Source organism: Lutjanus erythropterus, chromosome 3 (assembly GCF_056507025.1).
Source record: "Lutjanus erythropterus isolate fLutEry1 chromosome 3, fLutEry1.hap2, whole genome shotgun sequence".
Classification (NCBI taxonomy): Eukaryota; Metazoa; Chordata; class Actinopteri; order Lutjaniformes; family Lutjanidae; genus Lutjanus; species Lutjanus erythropterus.
Genome location: NC_139319.1, coordinates 42,331,296 through 42,337,012, shown reverse-complemented (window position 1 = coordinate 42,337,012; position 5,717 = coordinate 42,331,296). Strand labels below are relative to the sequence as shown.

Sequence of the window (5,717 nt, the reverse complement as noted above, 5' to 3'; positions counted from 1 at the left end):
TTGACACACACTTTCTCAACAGGATTTCACCATAAAATGAGGCACAAAATATGACGTTATTATAAGTTGCCGCAATAAATAATTAGTAACAATATAACTGTTATTCTTATTGTAACTTTTTCAAAGTTTGCGAATATTTTCCTGCCAAAAACATGCAACTCACTATATGAAGAAAGCCATGCTGGAACTTGCTGCCTGCAGTGCAGTCTGATCAGTCTTATCTTCACAATTCACAGTCTCAGAAATAAAGAAATAAATACAGACAATCAAATAAAATCTGAAACAGTGATTTATTCATTATCGCTGGTAACTGGTTCTGTGGTGTTCTGTCATCTGATTGTACATATCAGACCATTTTCAGTGAGTCTTTTTTCACCAAATTACATCAACAACAACAGAACTTCTTTGTCAGATCCACAGATGTAAGTGATGAGCTCATAAAACAAAATCATCAGAATATCATCATGAATCATAGAGGGTGACGTCACTCAAACAGCAAAGATTTTTCATTACATGCTTGTGCTGCGTTCAAGTCAGATGGGAAAATTGGCTTAACAGGCATCCACATGCCAAGATGAAGGTTTTCACTTGGTTTCGCTTTCACATCAAACCAAACCCTCACAGTCCATTTTGTGTCAGTCATTGTGTGACAACAGATCATTGTGAAATACCACCGACAGCAGACTAAGTTTTTTTTAATGCACATTTTAAATCAAACTTTTACTTAAGTTAAAGTACAAAGGTATTAGCATCAAATCAAAGACTGGCCCATTTTACAATAATATAAATTATATTATTGGATCATTGTTGCATTAATGTGGTAAAGAAGGATCATGTTTTTCTTTATATACTTCATCTGCTGAGTAGCTTATTAAAGTCCATCTGGGGATTCTATATTAATCTATAATATTACAATCATTTATTTGTTTATCAATCTGTTCATTAATCTGCAAAGTAACTGCAGCAGTAGGCTAAATAAACAAATAAATGTAGTGGAGTAAAAAGTACAATAGTAACCTGCAAATGTAATGAAGTACCAAAAAATGGAGATATTAAATCAAGTACAGGTACCTCAGAATTGTATGGAAGCCCATTTTGGTCAGTGTTTTGGGGGAAAAAAAATGAGTCATAATGAGAAAGTCTCTCAAAAATAATGAGTTAGTGTACTATCATACTGTTATAAATGCAATAAACTATTAACTAATGTTTTTTTGTTTTTTGTTTTTTATTTGGCGTCCACAGCCCAGTGAGACTAAAGACAAGTAAAATTCAGACCAGCTTCAGACCAGTGCTGAGACATAAACATAGGCTGTGATGCACATTTTAGTTGATGAAATATTTTTTAAAAATTAAAAATGTCTTTAAAAAAATATTGAGTGTACAGGCCACACATTTTTAAAAATGGAGATGGTAAGAATTACTTTGGGTTAACAACAATGATAATGAAAATTACAATGTTATACAATGTAAAGCAATGTTTGTTTGTTTGTTTTTTTTTAAGTTAATTTCAATATCATTTTTGTGTTTTTGTCTAAGTCACATGGAAAGAGACAAAAGAGTCACATGTGGCTCTGGAGCCGCAGGTTGCAGACCCCTGACTTGACTTGTTGTGTCACTACTGTGGCTTAGTGATTTATTTTAAGTTAAAATCACAGGTGAGATGATTGGATAATAAGTCAAAATTCTAACTGACTGCTTCAAAATTTTAGCATATCAAATTCATAGCATGGTAATTGGCATACTGTCAGAATTTCCACAGAGTAGAAGTGTTTGTGGTCAGAACTTGTAGTAAAATTTTGACTTTCTATCTTCTTTCTTCTTACATTTTTGTTTTTTCCTGTTCACTGTCAGTAGTATGTATATGGCACATTTGATTACACATAAACTCAGACAGTAACAGGTCAGAGTGTTCGGCCAGTGTGACGGCAGACAGGAGGAGCCCATGCAGGTCCTCTAGGGGTTTGTGGTTTTCTCTGCTGCTGGGGTGGAGGATTCTTGGAGGAACGAGTGGGCCGTGATGGAGGAGGAGGTGTTAGCCTGAATGGTAGAGATGGAAAGTAACTAAGTACAAAGACAATGACAAAACTAATAAGATGAAAAACTATATAAAAGACTTATCAAGACAAAATGATGAAACAAACAAAAAAGACAGCGCGGCAAATTAAAAAAAAATGTGTTGCAAGACTAAAAATTGAGAAAAAGATGTAACAAGATGACAAACTATGTAAAATACATATCAGGAAGAAAAAGATGTAACAAGGCAAAAAAGAAAAACTAGGAAAAAGATGTCATAACAAACTACATAAGATATATGTAAAACAATGAAAAATTCTGTAAAAAGATGAAACAGACAAGAGAGATTCAACCACAGAGGAAAAGTTCAGTTACTTTGCAGGTCTTCCAGAGGATTGTGGTTTTCTCTGCTGCTGGGGTGGAAGATTCTTGGAGGCACCAGTGGGCCGTGATGGGGGAAAACCTACCGGCCTGAATGGACGAGATGGAAAGTAATTAAGTACAAATACTTTGTTACTGTAATTAAGTAGATTTTTCAGGTGTCTGTCCTTTACTTGAGTCTTTATTTCTCTGACAGCTCTTTACTTTTTACTTTTTTTACTTTTTACAACATTTGAACACAAATATCTGCACTTCCTACTCCTTACATCTTCAAAACAGGCTTCTTACTTTAGTATACGTATACGAGGAAAATTATTGATTTTTTTATTTATTTTTTGCATCATTGAGCCTGTCACCTTCCAACATCAAGACTAATTTTATCCTAAATGGATGAAACAAAAACACAGAAAAGACTATTCTTCTGTGTATCCATCAGTGTATGTCACACATGACAGACATGACACAAAAAAGATGCAACAAGACAATATGAAAAATTATATAATAAGATGAAAAACTATGCTAAAGGCTTATCTACCCAAAAAGATGTAACTAAATGAAAAATTACAGGAAACACTTAAAAAGACAAAAGATTCTTAACAACAAAAAATGACATGAGATGAAAAAGAAGAAAGCTTATGTATTGAGTTAAAAAATTGATTTCCAAATGAAAAATTATGTTACAAAACAAAAAAAAGATGAAAAAATAACACAACAAAAGACAAAGTACAGAACAAGACATAACAATATGAAAAATTATGTAAATGATTCATTAAGATGAAAAAGGTGTAACAACAGAAAACGATGTAATGAGACAAAAAGGACAAAATGATGAAAAATAACAGGAAAGATTTACAAAGATGAAAAAGAGTAACAGTGAAAACTTCTGTGACAAGATGAACCAGACAAGAGAGAGAAAAAGTTCAGTTACTTTGCAAATAGATTCTTGGAGGGTCCAGTGGTCCATGACGGGGGAAAATGTGTTGGCCTGAATGGATGAGATGGAAAGTAATTAAGTACAAATACTTTGTTACTGTAATTAAGTAGATTTTTCAGGTATCTGTCCTTTACTTGAGTCTTAATTTCTCTGACAGCTCTTTACTTTCACTCCCGACATTTGAACACAAATACATCATGACTGAGCGTGTCACCGTCCAACATCAAGACTGACTTTATCCTAAATGGATGAAACAAAAACACAGAAAAGACTATTCTTCTGTGTATCCATCAGTGTATGTCACACATGACAGACATAATGAGACAGAAAGACGCAACAAGACATAACAATAAGAAGAATTCTATAAGATAAAAAACTATGCTTAAGTCTTATCAACACAAAAAAGATGACAAAAAATTAAAAAATACCTCTAAAGACAAATAAGATGTAACAATGAAAAATGACTTAACAAGATGTAAAAAACATAAGATGAAAAATTAAGAAAAATATGTAATCAGAGAGCAAACAACAGAAAATCTATTTAAAACAACAGAAAATTACATAAGAAGATGAAAGGAACAAAACAGACTTGACCACAGAGAAAAAGTTCTTACTTTGAACAGTAACAGCTGGTAGAAATGTCCTTCAGAGGGTGATTTTTTGTTTTTTTTTTTACTTTAATTCTTTGCGTACATTTCAGAACCTGTACTGTTTCACTTTTATGTGTGTGTGTCTTTTTTTTTTTACACAACTATCTGTACTTCTACTTGAGAAAAGAATGTGTGGACTTTTGTCTCTCCTGCTGTATGGTACAAAAACAGATGCCTGTCAGTAACAGTGAAGTGATGTGATGTGACGTACGTACGTGTGTGTGTGTGTGTGTGTGTGTGTGTGTGTGTGTGTGTGTGTGTGTGTGTGTGTGTGTGTGTGTGTGTGTGTGTGAGAGTGTGTGTGTGGATGAGGAATGCTACAGAGCAGGTAGGTTTACCCAGGGCTACCGAAGTCATTACGTATGTCCATTGAGACAGCGGTCCTCAAGGGTTGAGGGTACAGTTGTGGACTGTCCAGGGGCAGTGGATCAGTTTGACTGTTGGAGGTTCAAACAGACACTTCACTTAGTTTCATTGGTAGTTTTTTATTATTATTAAATGGTCAATGATAATGTAGATTTTCCTCCTATCATTTTTACAAACTGATCAGATTTCTAATTACTGTTTTGTCCCACCAACAGTTGTTACTGAACAAAACATGACATAAAATAGGTAAAAACAGCAAATTTGTGGAAAAGGAAATATATGTGGGAAGACTGTAAAATATGACACCTTTAACTTTTAGTCTTAAGTGTCTTCCTGAGTGAAACACTGAATATTTCTTTCATTATTATATAATTATAAATATGTTAATTATAAATATTCCAAATACTTGTAAATAAGTATGTAAATAATAATTATAATACTACTACTACTACTAATACTATGATTACAAATAATAATTATAAATATCTGCATATTGTTTAAATGTGTTTCTTCTCGTGTTAACATTGAGTAGACTGACTGACTCTAATTTTGGTCAGAGTGTTCTCAACCACTTAGAAATGTTCTCTTACTTAAGAAGAAAAAGCAAAACTAAGAAAACACTGGTGCAACCCATAAATCAGTGGGCACTAACAAAATAAGAACAAATGGTGGATATTAACAAAAACAAGAGAAAATTTGTTCGTAAATGGTTTCTTGCATGAGGGTCAATTTCTCAAAACCTCAACAAAAATAACCAGAACTATCTGCATGGCTACATACTCAGGTTAAGAAAGAATATTCTTTTTTGTGATGGGTTTAAAACCCTTTTTAACTCTGCACTCCCCTCCCAAAATCTTCAACTTCCTCATAACTCGCACTTTTTTTTTTTTTTAAAGCATTGCCATCAGCCCTGATGAGAATAAACCACAAAGTAAGAAAAACACTGCTCTCACCTTTGTTCTTTCTTGTTTTGGTTGTTCATATTTTTCTCTTGAGGTAGTTGTTGAGCCTTTTTGTTCACTACAACACTCTTCCTTCCAACTGTAGGAAATGAAACTATTTACTTGACATCGTCACATACAGGAATCGACAGCACAGTATCTCCACCCAGACACACCTTAACTGCAGTAAATATGCAGGGTTGGCTCACATTACTTTATAATGTTGTCCATACTGAATACAAATTACATGGCAATATTTGTTATTAGCAATGTAATGAATTGGATTACAAAACAAACTATAATCTAATCTGAATATTTTCATATACTTCAAAACCAAACAATGAAGGTACTGCACCATATACTAAAAAATGGAGACAGGCACAAAAATTGAGCTCCTCAAATATTGTTTTCTCTTGAAACATAATTTTAATG

General features: G+C 33.3%; 1 long non-coding RNA gene across 1 annotated transcript; it reads right to left on the bottom strand.

Annotated features, from left to right (window-relative positions):
• Positions 1–2,363: 2,363 nt before the first annotated feature.
• Positions 2,364–5,428, bottom strand: LOC146330776 (uncharacterized). The gene is made up of 4 exons (XR_014769646.1): positions 5,298–5,428; positions 4,317–4,415; positions 3,323–3,379; positions 2,364–2,484 (listed from the first exon to the last, which is right to left on the bottom strand). It is a non-coding gene; the product is annotated as an uncharacterized LOC146330776 (long non-coding RNA).
• Positions 5,429–5,717: the final 289 nt, after the last annotated feature.